The sequence below is a fragment of the Salvelinus namaycush genome, unplaced genomic scaffold (genome assembly GCF_016432855.1).
Source record: "Salvelinus namaycush isolate Seneca unplaced genomic scaffold, SaNama_1.0 Scaffold30, whole genome shotgun sequence".
In the NCBI taxonomy this organism is placed as follows: domain Eukaryota; kingdom Metazoa; phylum Chordata; class Actinopteri; order Salmoniformes; family Salmonidae; genus Salvelinus; species Salvelinus namaycush.
Genome location: NW_024059897.1, coordinates 411,268 through 429,633, shown reverse-complemented (window position 1 = coordinate 429,633; position 18,366 = coordinate 411,268).

The window sequence follows — 18,366 nt, the reverse complement described above, 5'->3', positions numbered from 1 at the left end:
GGTTGCATCTCTGGAGGCACCAGTTATGATAGATGAGGTCACCGCATGTGTGGGAGGTGGGACAAAAGAGTTCTCTGAGGCATGTTGAGTGGGACTAGAGGCTCCGCAGTAAAATAAAACAATGATAACTACCCTAAACAACAGTATACAAGGCATATTTACATTAGAGAGACATAAAGCGAGGCATAAAGCAATCACAGGTGTTGATTGGGAGAGCTAGCTAAGACAACAACAGGTAAGACAACAGTTAATCAGCTAAGACAACAACAACAGGTAAAATGACGATGAATGGGCAGAGAGGGTCAGTTAACTACACACAGGGCCTGAGTTCGAGGTTGGGGCCGACAGAAACAAAATAAACAAACAAAATGGAGTACCGTGATTAATGAACAGTCTAGCAGGCATCAGCTATGTAGCCAAGTGATCATAGGGTCCAGTGAACAGCAATATATGAACACGGGAAGCCGTTACTACGCTAGCCGGGAGATGCGCCTGGCTCAAGGCAAACTGGTGCTAGCTTCGGGACATGGGCGTCACCGACGTCTGGCAAAGGCCGGTTGAGGGCACATCGTACGGAATTACGTCGGCAGACCAGTCGTGATGGATCGGCGGGGCTCCGTGTCAACAAAAGGTCCAGGCCAATTGGCAAGAGGTATTGTGGCTGCAGTAATTTTGTTTGCTAGCGGGGAGATGCACCTGACTCGAGGCTAGCTTTGGGACAAGGGTGTTAGCCACTCCGGTGCAAATGTCCAGAGCTTACGGCAGTAATACGGTGATGTAGTGGAGAAAAACAGTCCGATATGCTCAGGGTTGATATCGCGCTGTGCAGACTGGCAGGTATTATCCAGGCAAAAAGCGGCTGGTGTCTGAGCTAAAGGTAAATGCCGCTAGCAGTGGCTAACAATGACTAAATCGCTAGTAGCTAATTAGCTGGTTAGCCTCTGATGACTAGCTGCTGATGGAGGTTCTAGCTATAAGGTCTAAAAAAAATAATATCTGATCCGTATCATAAATAGAACATGTCTTACTGCTACGCCATTCACGCATCGCTGGAAGGTGATGAGTGTGAGGATCGACTTTATTCCTTCAATTTAATACCGCTCTTCACCGACCCAGGAAGGGGTGGGGCCAAACAGGTGTTGTACCTCAGTTCCCTCCTTCAGGGACCAGTAATTATAATGTTTTGTTCTAATTTTTCAGAGTAAATAACTCACGGACACTAGAGAAGCTTAACCAGGTTTAATTCTTCCTAAAGGGTCGTTACAGCCGTAGTTCAGACAAAAACATGTTCTCACCATCACAAGTATATATACCCCACTTTGGACACTCCTTCTCCTCTCCAATCCTTACATCTTCTGGGTCGACAGGAAGACGATAACAGGATACTAAACCCGTATTACTCCCTTCAGGGGATCTGACCTGACTTCCTGACCTCAACCCCTCCTTCGCCTAATCCACAGATGTCCATCTGCTTCCCCTATAGCAATCCTGTGATCTCCTCCCGTCCACCCAGCACATTCCACAGCCACTCTGTCTTTCTACAGATCTCACTCCTTTATATACTCTGCGTCTCATCTATCATGTCTTTAATATCTCAATGTTCAAAGTTTAGAATCCAATAATAGTCATAAAGTTACACTCGCTTTCAGTCGGTCAACTTCGGTACAACATACTATGGGAAAATACAATCATTCCCCAACCGACCCAAACGGACACTAAATGAAACGGCCCAGACCTTACCCCGCAAGATGTGTTAGTTTTGTCAATTTATTCATTGTCTTTTGTTTGAAACACTCCTGTCAATGTTGAGTAAGGACACACACCTGATTACCCATATAGATGTAAAACTAGTCTACCTGGCCTGCACACAAATGTAGGCCTATAAATGTGCCCATTTGGGGATGTCTGATAGTATTTCTCATTGTCTTAACGCACCACCACTAATGAGTTGTGGAGCTTCTCAAATACATTTTTTCTTCACCTCAAACAGCAAGTAAACTAAGTCTAATTAAAATCAATTGCGTACGTCAATAGTTCCTCAAAGTATTTTGGTTAAAAAAAATCTACTCGGCATGAAAGGGAAAAATGTAATGCTCTGATCCAGTGGAAATGTCATAAAATACCTGATAAATTCTTATCCTTTGCACAAATAGCTGACAGCTGTGTCTGTCCCGAACTCAATGGCGCAGGAAACTCTGAGGGCCCAGAATATTTTATACAATGTTGCAAGTTTGTTGTAGACAGGCCATGTGCAGCCAATGTGATTTCTAGGATATTTATTTTTATCAGGATATTTTCCTGATTCTTGATTCCTGGGTGATTCCTGGGTGGTGCACAATTGGCCCAGCTTCGTCCGGGGTAGGCCATCATTGGAAATAAGAATTTGTTCTTAACTGACTTGCCTAGTTAAATAAAGGTAACATTTAAATAAATAAAATTGTGTTTTTTGACAAACCGTTTTTTACAAATCCATCAAGGCACCAACTTTGAGAAGGGTTTAAAACAAAGGTTTCAAACCAATTCATGAATGTAATTGCATCTAGGTATGTCTTGCCTTCAATGTAAAGGCATGACAAAAAATTGCCTGAATATTATACAATGACTTATCAACAGCTCTAATAACTTGACCCCCATAGGAAATCTACACTGGCAATTCTAGAATATACTATATATCCTAGAAACCTAGTTAAACTATCATTATGACATCATGGATGAATTCTAGAATATACTATATATCCCAGAAACCTGGTTAAACTATCATTATGACATCATGGATGAATTCTAGAATATACTATATAGCCTAGAAACCTGGTTAAACTATCATTATGACATCATGGATGAATTCTAGAATATACTATATATCCTAGAAACCTGGTTAAACTATCTTTATGACATCATGGATGATTTCTAGAATATACTATATATCCTAGAAACCTGGTTAAACTATCATTATGACATCATGGATGGCCAGTCCTTGTATTCATAGTGTAGTGAATTCAGGGGGTAGCCCTGAGCTGGACTCAAACCTGGGTCCAGCGACTGTCAAGCAAACAGCTTATAACTGTTACGCCAAGATGTCTGAACTTCTTGACAAGATCGCTAGGTGTTGGGTTACGGTTGCTACAATAGCTTTCTCTATGAATTTGAGTGGTTACATTTCTCCAGCCCCCATCCCTCAGCTGTTTACCAAACCAAGCCTCTGGGTAGCCATTTTGTTTCTGTTTAAAAAACCCACACAACCAACCAATCTGCAGTTCTAACAATAACAAATCTGTCATTCCACCACTGTTTTGGTAATAAGATGATGATGGGGTTGGAGAAAAGTAAAAACTTTCAAAATTCATAGACAGAGACCTATGGATGCAAGGACTGACCATCCATGATATCAACATTATAGTTTTAACCACGTTGAGGCTATACAGTGTTGATTTACATTGTTTCTAAACATTGGAGTAAAAAAAGCTTATTTGGGGTTCTGATGGGGTACAACAGTTGAACTAAGCTCATGAGGCACGTGTTATATTCTTCAAGAATCAATGGCTATGAATAAATAATTTAAAAGTCACAATATGGATTTAGCAATTGCAGATTTCCGCTTTAACACCAAACATCAGTTCAACAACTGCAGAGTGTGTGCCTCTGTATTTAAGACAGTACTTACTAGTGTTAATCAGGGAACGGTTTCTCAAAACCATCTTATGGCTAAGTTCATCGTTAGAACCATTGGATGCCTTAAGATGCGTTTGGGAAACCGGGCCCAGATATCCAGGTCCCTCCTCCTCCTTTTTCGATGCGACAGTCATCTCTTCCTCCTCTTTCACTCCATAAACTGCATCCTCCTCTCCTTTTACTGTAACATCCTCCTCCTCTTTCACTCTGAACTTGTCTTTTTCTTCTTTAACTGTAACGTCGTTCTCTTCTTTCACAGTAACGGCCTCACCCTCTACTTCTTGTTTTACTGTGAAAACCTCCACTTTCTCCATCCAGCAGATCTCCTCTTCTTTAACAGGAGGAGAGTAGCTTAGTGACCTCATGGTCGGGATGTTAGCTAGCTATGCTAACTTAACCAGCCCGCTAGCTGACTAATAACAACACCGTAAATATGAAATTAAATCGGATAACTAACTAGACGACAGAGGGTTTAAAACACAGTGGCTAATATACACGAAAGCGTCTAAAGAGCTTTATTGGTTCAGCTATTTTGTCTAGCAAACTACGGAGGTGACTGACTAACTGTTGCTGCTGTTGAAAGAAGCGTTCCGTCCACTAGATACGTCACACCATCAGTATTGCCTTCAAGTCTCATATCGCCATCTATTGACTGGAGTGGGTAACGCAGTTGACAAAAAGTGTAGGAAGCATGAGTTTTTACTCACCAGTGTAACAGCACAGTGTGGTTAAAAACGTAGTAACTGAGTTGTAGTCACGATCTGGTTCCCTATAAGTACAAACAGTTATGTTTTTGCGTTATTACATTTAAAAAAAAACTTATTTCAGGATATCTTCTAAACTAACCACAATGAACTATTTCTCAAAGTCATATGGCGGATCTACTCGGTAGCACAGAGTTTGTAGCTCGGTGGCTAGCTCAAGCTTGCTAACGTTAGCCACACCTCATGCTTTCCATGTACTGTGTGGTTGTGTTATCAAGTGGGAACCCGTTAGCATGGTAGGCTCTGGTGACTTCTTGTCGTGGGCTCAAATCAAAAGAGGAAATCAACCTGCTTGCTCCTTTTTGTTTTGTCAACTTTTCGATGGTGATGTTATGTTTGATACCGGAGGTACGAGGCCTTGAAAGCAGTAAACTTCAAAGAAGTGTGCTGATGCCTGTATCACTTTATCAGCAGCACGTCATCAATGACGTCTGAAGCTTCGTTTCATCGAACAACCACCTGATTGGTTTGGTATTGGGCTTGTTCGACACTGCAGGCGACAGCCAACTGACTGATCTACAAATCACCTTACATCATAAGGGAACTTCAATTCGTCGAACAACCACCTGATTGGTTTGGTTTGGTTCGACACTGCAGGCGACAGCCAACTGACTGATCTACAAATCACCTTACATCATAAATAACTACTCATTATTATTTATAAATCAGTCAGCCAGTGACCATTTACCCACAATGCAGCATGGATTTCATGCTCTCGAACATGGCCCCTCAAAGTAGATGACGCTCTACGGCGTGTGGGACATCATCTATAATCATTTGGCTGTTCTAAATTCTGTGTTGCTCAAACCTGTTGAACCTACATTACGGGTCAATTAGAAATGTCCTTGTTTTCCATGAAAACATTCACGAAATGAGTTGCAAAATGAATAGGAAATATAGTCAAGACGTTGACATGGTTATAAATAAGTATTTAAAATTGGAATAATTGTGTCCTTCAAACTTTGCTTTCATCAAATAATCCTCCATCTGCAGCAATTACAGCCTTGCAGACCTTTGGCATTCTAGTTGTCAACTTCTTGAGGTAATCTGATTTCACCCCATGCTTCCTGAAGCATCTCCCACAAGTTGGATTGGCTTGATGGGCACTTCTTACGTGTCATACGGTCAAGCTGCTCCCACAACAGCTCAATAGGGTTGAGATCCGGTGACTGTGCTGACCACTCCATTATAGACAGAATACCAGCTGACTGCTTCTTCCCTAAATAGTTCTTGCATAGTTTTGGGTCATTGTCCTGTTGTAGGATGAAATTGGCTCCAATTAAGCGCCGTCCACAGGGTATGGCATTGCAAAATGGAGTGATAGCCTTCCTTCTTCAGTGGAGTCATAGCCTTCCTTCCGACTCACTAAACAGAGAACATCCCTGGTCGTCCCTACTGCCTGAGGTCTGACGGACTCACTCATAACAAATGCTTCATTTGCAAATGATGTCTGAGTGTTGGAGTCTGGCTATCCGTAAATAAAAAAACAAGAAAATGGTGCCATCTGGTTTGCTTAATATAAGGAATTTGAAATTATTCATACTTTTACTTTTGATACTTAAGTAGATTTAAAATCAAATACTTTAAAACTTTTACTCAAGTAGTATTTTACTGGGTAACTTTCTATGAAGGTTTCTATACTTTTACTCAAATATGACAATTGGGTACTTTTTCCACCACTGATCATGAGTCTAATCTGGTGTCCTTCAAAATTGTCAGCTTCATTATGAGTCTAATCTGGTCTCCTTCAACATGGTCAGCCTCATTATGAGTCTAATCTGGTCTCCTTCAACATGGTCAGCCTCATTATGAGTCTAATCTGGTCTCCTTCAACATGGTGAGCCTCATTATGAGTCTAATCTGGTCTCCTTCAACATGGTGAGCTTCATTATGAGTCTAATCTGGTCTCCTTCAACATGGTCAGCCTCATTATGATCCTAATCTTCGACATGGTTTACCTCATATGAGTCTAATGGGTTTTTCCTTCCTGTTTGGCCCTGTCCGGGGGTATCATCGGATGGGGCCACAGTGTCTCCTGACCGCTCCTGTCTCAGCCTCCAGTATTTATGCTGCAGTAGTTTATGTGTCGGGGGGCTAGGGTCAGTTGGTTATACCTAGAGTACTTCTCCTGTCTTATCCAGTGTCCTGTGTGAATTTAAGTATGCTCTCTCTAATTCTCTCGTTCTCTCTTTCTTTCTCTCTCTCTCTGAGAACCTGAGCCCTAGGACCATACGTCACGGCAAACCGGGCATGATGACTCCTTGCTGTCCCCAGTCCACCTGGCCTTGCTGCTGTTCCAGTTTCAACTGCTCTGCCTGCGGTTATGGAACCCCTACCTGTCCCAGACCTGCTGCTTTCAACTCTTAATGATCGGCTATGAAAAGCCAACTGACATTTATTCCTGATTATTATCTGACCATGCTTGTCATTTATGAACATTTTGAAAATCTTGGCTCTCTCTAATTTTCTCCTTCTCTCTCTCGGAGGACCTGAGCCCTAGGACCATACGTCAGGACTACCGGGCATGATGACTCCTTGCTGTCCCCAGTCCACCTGGCCTTGCTGCTATTCCAGTTTCAACTGTTCTGCCTGTGGTTATGGAACCGCCACCTGTCCCAGACCTGCTGTTTTCAACTCTTAATGATCGGCTATGAAAAGCCAACTGACATTTACTCCTGATTATTATTTGACCATGCTGGTCATTTATGAACATTTTGAACATCTTGGCCATGTTCTGTTATAATCTCCACCCGGCACAGCCAGAAGAGAACTGGCCACCCCTCATAGCCTGGTTCCTCTCTAGGTTTCTTCCTAGGTTTTGGCCTTTCTAGGGAGTTTTTCCTAGCCACCGTGCTTCTACACCTGCATTGCTTGCTGTTTGGGGTTTTAGGCTGGGTTTCTGTACAGCACTTCGAGATATTAGCTGATGTACGAAGGGCTATATAAAATAAACTTGATTGATTGATTAATCTGGTCTCCTTCAACATTGTCAGCCTCATTATGAGTCTAGCCTCATTATGAGTCTATAATATAAGCCAATACTAATCCATCATGTCTGCATTGAACACTCCTATGGGCCGGCAGGTAGCCTAGTGGTTAGAGCATTGAACACTCCTATGGGCCGGCAGGTAGCCTAGTGGTTAGAGCAGGTAGCCTAGTGGTTAGAGCAGGTAGCCTAGTGGTTAGAGCAGGTAGCCTAGTGGTTAGAGCATTGAACACTCCTATGGGCCGGCAGGTAGCCTAGTGGTTAGAGCATTGAACACTCCTATGGGCCGGCAGGTAGCCTAGTGGTTAGAGCATTGAACACTCCTATGGGCCGGCAGGTAGCCTAGTGGTTAGAGCATTGAACACTCCTATGGGCCGGCAGGTAGCCTAGTGGTTAGAGCAGGTAGCCTAGTGGTTAGAGCATTGAACACTCCTATGGGCCGGCAGGTAGCCTAGAGGTTAGAGCATTGAACACTCCTATGGGCCGGCAGGTAGCCTAGTGGTTAGAGCATTGAACACTCCTATGGGCCGGCAGGTAGCCTAGTGGTTAGAGTGGAGGGGAGGCAGGTAGCCTAGTGGTTAGCGCATTGGGCCAGAAACCAAAAGGTTGCTGGATCGAATCCCGAGCTGACAAGGTAGAAATCTGTCGCTCTGCCCCTGAACAAGTCAGTTAACCCACTGTTCCCCGGTAGGCCTTCACTGTAAATAAGAATTTGTTCTTAACTGTCTTGTCTAGTTAAATGAAGCTTAAATGAATAAAATCATTTAAAAATGTAGCCGAATTAAATACCCACAACATTCATTCTGTGGGTACTAGATTGACTCAGTTCACAGACTGTAAGCCAGACAGTGATTGTGCATCAATATCAGACTAAATTAGAGTAACAACCAAATAAAACAGACAAACAGGAAATGTTCAATGACCCCAAAAGACACCATACTTCATTCTGTGAATCAGCCTTTTATTTCCTATCATAAAGAACACCTGTGGAAATGGGCCGTGGATTTAGACATCCATCTGACTCCAAAACATGACATGATTGAATAGTTGAATAGTGTCTAATCCTAAATAATCAGCACAATGTCAGGTGTTAGTGCAGGGCTGGAACAGAAACCTGCACACCTAGATCTCTAGCAGCAAGATTGGCCATGCATTTTCTAGGTCTATGCATCGTCGCTTTAACAGTATTGGTGTAGTCATACAACTTATTCTAACAGTAAACCAACAGCATATTCAGAGCATTTAGAAAGTATTCAGACCCCTGGACTTTTTCCACATTTTTGTTACGTTACAGCTTTATTCTAAGATGTATTAAAGAATATTGTTTTCCTCATCCATCTACACACAATACCCCATAATGACATCACAATACCCCACAATGACAAAGTGAAAAACAGAAATACCTTATTTACATAACTATTTAGACCCTTTGCTATGAGACTCAAAATGGAGCTCAGGTGCATCCTGTTTCCATTAATCATCGTTGAGATGTTTCTACAACTTGATTGGAGTCCACCTGCCATAAATTCATGTCAGAGCAAAAGCCAAGCCATGCGGTCGAAGGAATTGTCCGTAGAGCCTCGAGACAAGATTGTGTCAAGGAACAGATCTGGGGAAGGGTGCCAATTTCTTTTGCAGTATTGAAGGTCCCCAAGAATACAGGGGTCACCATCATTCTTAAATGGAAGACGTTTGGAACCACCAAGACTCATCAGAACAGAACAATCAGGAGAGAAGGGCCTTGTTCAGGGAAGTGACCAAAAACCTGCTGGTCACTATGACAGAGCTCCAGAGAGTTCCTCTGTGGAGATGGGAGAACCTTCCAGAAGGACAACCATCTATACAGCACTCCACCAATCAGGCCTTTATGATAGAGTGGCCAGACGGAAGCCACTCCTCAATAAAAGGCACATGACAGCCCACTTGGAGTTTGCCAAAAGGCCTCTCAGACCATGAGAAACAAGATTCTCTGGTCTGATAAAACCAAGAATGAACTCTTTGGCCTGAATACCAAGCATCACGTCTGGAGGAAACCAGACACCATCCCTACGGTGAAGCATGGTGGTGGCAGCATCATGCTGTGGGGATGTTTTCAGTGGCAGGGACTGGCAGACTAGTCAGGATCGAGGAAAAGATGAACGGAGCTAAGTACAAAACAATTTCCATTGATGAGGCTAATATCCATATCATGCTGACATCAATTTAACAGGGAGCGAACGATTAGGGGTCTACATTGTGACATCATTAAAATACTCCTACTACAATGTTAAAACATTCTACATTGTGACATCATTAAAATACTCCTACTACAATGTTAAAACATTCTACATTGTGACATCATTAAAATACTCCTACTACAATGTTAAAACATTCTACATCGTGACATTATTTCATTGATATCATGAAACAACTCCTTCATGTATGTATTTTCTGATGTTTGATCAGAGATCTTTTATCAGAGTATCTCTTGTCACATTGATAACAGCTATGGGGTTTCTCTCCAGTGTGTGTTCTCTGGTGTATAGTCAGATGGCTAGATGTAAGAAAACTCTTCCCACATTGATTACAGCTATAAGATTTATCTCCTGTGTGTTTTCTCTGGTGTGATAACATGCTGCTTGAGTGAGTAAAACTCTTCCCACATTGACTACAGCTATAAGGTTTCTCTCCTGTGTGTGTTCTCTGATGTACAATCCGATGGCTAGATGTTGTAAAACTCTTCCCACATTGATTACAGCTATAAGATCTCTCTCCTGTGTGTTTTCTCTGGTGTGACAACAGGTTGCTTGACTGAGTAAAACTCTTCCCACATTGGGTACAGCTATAAGGTTTCTCTCCTGTGTGTGTTCTCAGGTGTACAATCCAATGGCTTGATGTAGTAAAACTCTTCCCACATTGATCACAGCTATAAGGTTTCTCTCCAGTGTGAATTCTCATGTGTACTTTTAGTGAATTTGATCTTAAGTAACTCTTCCCACAGTAAAAACAGTGGTTAGATTTCTCTCCTGTGTGTACTCGCTGGTGTATTTTAAGTTCTGATGAAGATTTGCAACCTTTCCCACAGTCAGAGCAGCGGTGAGATTTCTTCCCTGTGGTTCTCTGCTGGTGTTTCTTGAGGTGTTCTGATCTGGAGGGACTCTTCTCTGCCTCGTCAGCTTTATGATGTTGTTGAGGCTCCCCAGAGGATCCACGATAGGCACGTCTCTTTCCTGCGTGAACAACAAGTCAGACAGATGGTTAAAGGCCCACAACAGCAGAAATCCACACAACTTGGTTGCAGAAACACCTCTCTGCTAATGAGGAAACCTACAAATTATACCAATACTATAGAACAGTGGTTCCCAAACTTTTTATAGTCCCGTACCCCTTCAAACATTCAACCTGCAGCTTCGTACCTCTAGCTGTTGTTTTTTGCAATCATTGTAAGCCTGCCACACACACACTATACAATACATTTATTAAACATAAGTTTGTCACAACTGTGATCTGTGCCTGTATTTAGTTGTTATGCTAGTGAGGGAATCCACTCTCACATAGGTACGTGGTTGCAAAGGGTATCAGTGTCTTAACAGCCGATTTACCAAGGCAGGATACTCTGAGTGCAGCCCTATCCTGAAATCTGGCAGTGGCTTCTGATTAAATTCAATTTTCACAGAACCGCTTGTTGCAATTTCGATGAGGTTCTCTTGTTCAGATTGCGGTAAGTGGACTGGAGGCAGGGCATGAAAGGGATAACGAATCCAGATGTTTGTGTCATCTGTTTCGGGAAAGTACCTGCGTAAATTGCGCAGCCAACTCACTCAGGTGCTTCGCTACAGTATATCACATAGACAGAGAAGAGCTCCTACTTCTTTAATCATAGCCTCAATTTTGTCCCGCACATTGAATATAGTTGCGGAGAGTCCCTGTAATCCTAGATTCAGATCATTCAGCCGAGAAAAAACATCACCCAGATAGGCCAGTCGTGTGAGAAACTCGTCATCATGCAAGCGGTCAGACAAGTGAAAATGATGGTCAGTAAAGAAAACTTTAATCTCATCTCTCAATTTAAAAAAAACGTGTCAATACTTTTCCCCTTGATAACCAGTGCACTTCTGTATGTTGTAAAAGCGTTACCTGGTCCATGCCCATATCATTGCATAGTGCAGAAAATACATGCGAGTTCAGGGGCCTTGCTTTAACAAAGTTTTCACTGTTGTGTCCAAAATGTCTTTCAAGCTGTCAGGCATTCCCTTGGCAGCAAGAGCCTCTCATGGATGCTGCAGTGTACCCAAGTGGCGTTGGGAGCAACTGCTTGTACGCGCGTTACCACTCCACTATGTCTCAATGTCATGGCTTTTGAGACATAGTGGATACCAACACATATCCCTGACGGCATACGCCAGTTTGGGAATACCTGCCATAGACCTACTGTAGGACCCATAACTTCACCTAACAACAACATAGACCTACTGTAGGACCCATAACTTCCCCTAACAACAACATAGACCTAGGACTATAAATAATTTAATATTTCAGGTGAAACTTGGAAACTAAAATGTCTTTGTTGTGACATTTCATAACCTGATCACCAGATAATTTGTGAATAATCCTACTAGGCTACTCTGTAATGTGTTGTCATTCTAAACGTCCTGAATAAAGGAAAATAGGCTATTGTACAACACACAGAGCTATCCATCAAGGAACAGTTCCCTACACATTATGAGCTAAGCATCTCTGTGTCCAAACAGACTAACGAGACCCTACTGTAAATCAAGCAGACAATAACATTATTAACACCAATTTGTTAGGGATGTTGGATCCAACGTGGAGCACGGCATAACTGTCTTTACCAGAGTAATGAATGAAGAAGCACTTTGGTTGTTGTTGCATGTCGTGATGTTTGTCATGTGACTCATTCAGAAAATTATTTCCTGGATCAGCTGATGATAGTTGAACATGTGACTGTAACTAAACAGCTACAGTATTAAGAATGATGTGTAATTATTGAAGAACCACATTAATGACAGTATCCATTTGGGTGTTGTCAATAAAGTTAAGGTGGCTAGGTTAGAACCATTGGATTTAGCAAACTCTGAAATGATTTAGGATTTCTGTGCCCATGAAAACTGTTCTCCCAGCGTAACATAAGGAGACACTAAATGTTACGTAGTTAGAGTGGATTTCAGAGATCTGAATACAAAAATTGTCCTAACAGGACAATAACCTAAACCACAAGGCCAAATCTACACTGGAGGAGCTTACCAAGATGACATTGAATGTTCCTGAGTGGCCTAGTTACAGTTTGGACTTAAATCATCTTGAAAGTATATAGCAAGACTTTAAAATGGCTTTCTAGCAATGATCAACAACCAACTTGACACAACAGGAAGGATTTTAAAAAGAATAATGAATATTCATAGTACTCACTGTATTTACTGGTGTTAACCAGATCTCCAGTCTTCTCTTCTTCGTCCTCCTCTAATGTGACAGTAATCTCCCCCTCTTCATCCTTCATTCCAAAAACGTCTTCATCTTCTTTCACGTCATCCTTCACTCCCAAAACGGCATCATCCTCTTTCTCTTCCTCCTCCTCTTTCACTCTGAACGCGTCTTCCTCTTCTTTCACTGAAACGTCTTTCGCTTCTTCTTTCACGGTAACAGCCTCCCCCTCTACTTGTTTTTGTATTGTAACATCCTTCTCTTCCTCCTCCTCCTTGACGAGAGCTTCCGTCCAGCAGACCACCTCTTCTTTAGCTGGAGGAGAGTAGCTTAGTGAGCTCATGGTCGGGGATAATAGCTAGTGAGCATTAGCGACTTGACTAGTGCTAACTTAACCAGCCAGCTAGTTGACTTACACCGTAAATATTAAATTGAATGGGGTAGCTAGTTGTTTCCACATAAGTATGTTTAAATCATAGTGGCAAATAAACCACGAAATTGTCTAAAGAACTTGAATGTTCCGATTTTGTTGGCTAGCGAGCTACCGAGGTGGCTGCAGTTGTTGAAGCGTTCCGTCCACTAGATTATACGTCACACTAGAAACATCGCCTGAAAGACACATATCGCCATCTGCTGTCTGGAGGGAGGAAACGCAGTTGAGGAGGGAAACCTTTTTTTATTCTTCAATTAATTATAATATTATAAAGCAGTTTAGGGAAACGTTTTTTTTCTCTCCATTAAATATTAATATTATATCAACACGTACAAAGAGCAACAAGTGTTGTTTGATTAGTTCAGATTTTTTATGAGAATTTAAAACAAACTACATCAACTCCACATCTGTGTTTCTGATTCAGTCAAATAATTAGATATCAAAATAAGCACCTAGTTATTGATACCCTTGATAAAGATGAGCAAAAATGTATGTATAAAATAAATAAATAAACTTTACCCACACCAGGATATTTAGCCAAAAACCTGCTAGGGGCTGAAACTTGGCCATAAGTGGATCTTCCAGCAAGACACATCAACATCCAAAATGTGTAACATTTAGACTAGGTCCATACTGCTCCTACATGGTGTAACAATACATCATGTAGATGTATATAATGAACAGACTAGGTCTATACTGCTCCTACATGGTGTAACAATACATCATGTAGATGTATATAATGAACAGACTAGGTCTATACTGCTCCTACATGGTGTAACAATACATCATCTAGATGTATATAATTTAAAGACTAGGTCTATACTGCTCCTACATGGTGTAACAATACATCATGTAGATGTATATAATGAACAGACTAGGTCTATACTGCTCCTACATGGTGTAACAATACATCATCTAGATGTATATAATGAACAGACTAGGTCTATACTGCTCCTACATGGTGTAACAACACATCATGTAGATGTATATAATGAACAGACTAGGTCTATACTGCTCCTACATGGTGTAACAATACATCATATAGATGTACATAATGAACAGACTAGGTCTATACTGCTCCTACATGTTGTAACAATACATCATGTAGATGTATTGTAACGGTTTTGACTTGAGGTTATTTATAGGGGTGCCAGGTAGGTTGTGCCTACCAGAGAAAGCATTGGTTTCTCCTTTTAGTTTGGGAGGGAATGAGTCCCATCTGGTCCGTCAAGTCACACCAATACAAAGGACTTATGTAAAAGTAAGGATGGAAATATACTTTTCATAAACCCCTTAAAACATTGGAAAGAACTTCAAACAAGTGTATTCTTTTGCGTGGTTGTATTAACAACATAAATGATCACACACAACAATATAACAATTAATGCACTTATGTTCATTTAGAAATGTCCTGTACCTCGGGCATAAAAAGAGTCCAGCCTGGTAAATAAGTTCAGTGACTCAAGTGACCTTAGTCACGCAACGTTTGTCCATAGCGTAAACCCAGTATATTCATACACTCAAAATAACACTTATTTTGCAACACAACTATAAAGCGTATCAAAGACTAACCAAAGAATAATACGTCCTCACAACTACATAAATCACAGTATACATCACCCCAAACAAATGAAATACCGTGTACAAAAAGTTGTAGTCAGTCGGTCAGTCAGACAATCCGCCAACAGATCTCCAGCGGAGAAAAGGCCACGAAAACCAACGGAGAGTTGTAGTCCACAGACGCACAGAGTGGATCCAATCCTGGGTAAACTCGCTTTAAGGCTACAAAACACACTGTAAGGCAACAAACAAACGTAATGGCGAAGCTTCATGAACTGAAGGTAGTACACATCCTCATTCATGTCTCAATCACAACTTTACCTTTGCGCAGCTGATGCTGGCTATTTAATGGGAATTAAAGGGGCAGCGCCCTGTTAGAAGGAGAAGCACAGACGGTTCAGAAATATTCAGGGCCGTCACAGTATATAATGAACAGACTGTATATAATGAACAGACTAGGTCTATACTGCTCCTACATGGTGTAACAATACATCATGTAGATGTATATAATGAACAGACTAGGTCTAAAATTTAGTTCAGGGTCACTTAGAAATCTCCTTTGAAAAAAAAGCACATTTTTTGTAAACAGTGTGTGGGCTTTCTTGTTCTTTAACAAAGCTTTTGTAAATAGTGTTTTTTCCTGCAGCAATTCAGCAATTTTGAGATGTGTCTGTTACTTGAACTCGGTGAAGCATTTATTTGGGCTGCAATCTGAGGTGCAGTTAACTCTAATGAACGTATCTTCTGTAGCAGAGGTAACTCTGGGTCTTCCTTTCCTGTTGCGTTCCTCATGAGAGCCACCCTTACCTTGTCACAACACAACTGATTGGCTCAAACGCATTAGGAAGGACAGAAATTCCACAAATTAACATTTAACAAGGCACACCTGTTATTTGAAATGAATTCCAGGTGACTACCTCATGAAGCTGGTTGAGATAATGCCAAGAGTGTGCAAAGCTGTCATCAAGGCAAAGGGTGACTGCTTTGAAGAATCTCAAATATAAAATATATTTTGATTTGTTTAACCCTTTTTTGGTTACTTCATGATTCCATATGTGTTATTTCATTGTTTTCATATCTTCACTATTATTCTCCAATGTAGAAAATAGTAAAAATAAAGAAAAACCCTTGAATGAGAAGGTGTGTCCAAACTTTTGACTGGTACTGTATGTAAATGTGATATTTCAGTTGTTGTTTTTGTTACATTTGAAACATTTATAAGAATCTGTTTTTGCTTTGTCATTATGGGGTATTGTGATGTCATTATGGGGTATTGTGATGACATTTTGGGGTATTGTGATGTCATTATGGGTATTGTGTGTAGATTAATGAGGGAAAAAATATTTACTTCCATTTTAGAAAAAGGCTGTAACGTAACAAAATGTGGAAAAAGTGAAGGGGTCTGAATGCTTTCCGAATACATTGTATATATAGGGGCAGTACTTTGTGACATCACTTCATGAAACAGGAGTTACAAATATATAACATAGTTTAACAGTATCAACATTCAATGTATCAAAATATATGACCAAGCTGGAAGTGGAAACGCCAGCCCAGCCACAATCCTAGAGGTTCACTGATGATCAACCTCCTCCTTCACATCTGAATCCTGATGATCAACCTCTTCCTTCACATCTGACTTCTGATGATCAACCTCCTCCTTCACATCTGACTCCTGATGATCAACCTCCTCCTTCACATCTGACTCCTGATGATCAACCTCCTCCTTCACATCTGACTCCTGATGATCAACCTCCTCCTTCACATCTGACTCCTGATGATCAACCTCCTCCTTCACATCTGACTCCAGTGATCAATCCAGAGCGTCTTCTTTTTGAGGGGAATCCCGATGGACGACGTCATCCAATAGGCCGTCATCACCACCACCGCCAAAAAGTTAATTGTCATTCAGGTTATCAATGGGAAGAACATTAGCAATATGTCCTGTCTGGTAACTTGTCTCGTTCATTGGATTCACATTGGCAGGTGCACAGGGAGAAACACCATTAATAAAACTCAGTTGATCTTAAAACCTCTTATGGCTGCAAGCCCGAGGTCGGTACACCTATGACAACATCCCCCACCCCCCCCACACTGATTAGCATCACTAGCATAGCGTCACAATTAAATAGTAGCATCTAAATATCATTAAATCACAAGTCCAAGACACCAAATGAAAGATACAGATCTTGTGAATAAAGCCACCATTTCAGATTTTTAAAATGTTTTACAGGGAAGACAAAATATGTAAATCTATTAGCTAACCATGTTAGCAAAAGACACCATTTTTCTTTGTCCACCATTTTTTCTCAACACCAGTAGCTATCACCAATTCGGCTAAACTAAGATATTGATAGCCACTAACCAAGAAAAAACCTCATCAGATGACAGTCTGATAACATATTTATTGTATAGGATAGGTTTTGTTAGAAAAATGTGCATATTTCAGGTATAAATCATAGTTTACAATTGCACCCACCATCACAAATCGACTAGAATAAATACACAGAGCAACGTGTATTACCAATTTACTCATCATAAAACATTTCTTAAAAATACACAGCACATAGCAATGGAAAGACACAGATCTTGTGAATTCAGACAATATTTCAGATGTTCTAAGTGTTTTACAGCGAAAACACAATAAATCGTTATATTAGCATACCACATATGCAAACGTTACCAGAGCATTGATTCAAGCCAAAGAGAGCGATAACGTAATCATCGCCAAAATATATTAATTTTTTCACTAACCTTCTCAGAATTCTTCCGATGACACTCCTGTAACATCATATTACAACATACATATAGAGTTTGTTCGAAAATGTGCATATTTAGCCACCAAAATCATGGTTAGACAATGACAAAAGTAGCCCAGCTGGTCAGAAAATGTCGTGCGCCATATTAGACAGTGATCTAGTCTTATACATAAATACTCATAAACGTGACTAAAAAAATATAGGGTGGACAGCGATTGATAGACAATTTAATTCTTAATACAATCGCTGAATTACATTTTTTAAATTATCCTTACTTTTCAATACAGGTTGCGCCAAGCGAAGCTACATCTAACAAAATGGCGGCATAAGCGATTAACATTTTTCGACAGAAACACGATTTATCATAATAAATTGTTCTTACTTTGAGCTGTTCTTCCATCAGAATCTTGGGCAAAGAATCCTTTCTTGGGTCTAATCGTCTTTTGGTCGAAAGCTGTCCTCTTGCCATGTGGAAATGCCCACTGCGTTCGGCATGAACTGGAAACGTGCCCAGAGGTTCAAAGTGTCTCAGAAAGCAATGCCTCAAAATCGCACTAAACGGATATAAATTGCTATAAAACGGTTTAAATTAACTACCTTATGATGTTTTTAACACCTATAACGAGCAAAAACATGACCGGAGAAATATTACTGGCTAAACTAAAGCTTGGAAAAAGAGCAGGTCCGTGTCCACCTTGCATCAGGCGCAGCTGGAAAAGGGACACTACCTACACGTTGTGCTGTTTTATAGAGGCTCTGATTGCGCAATCGACT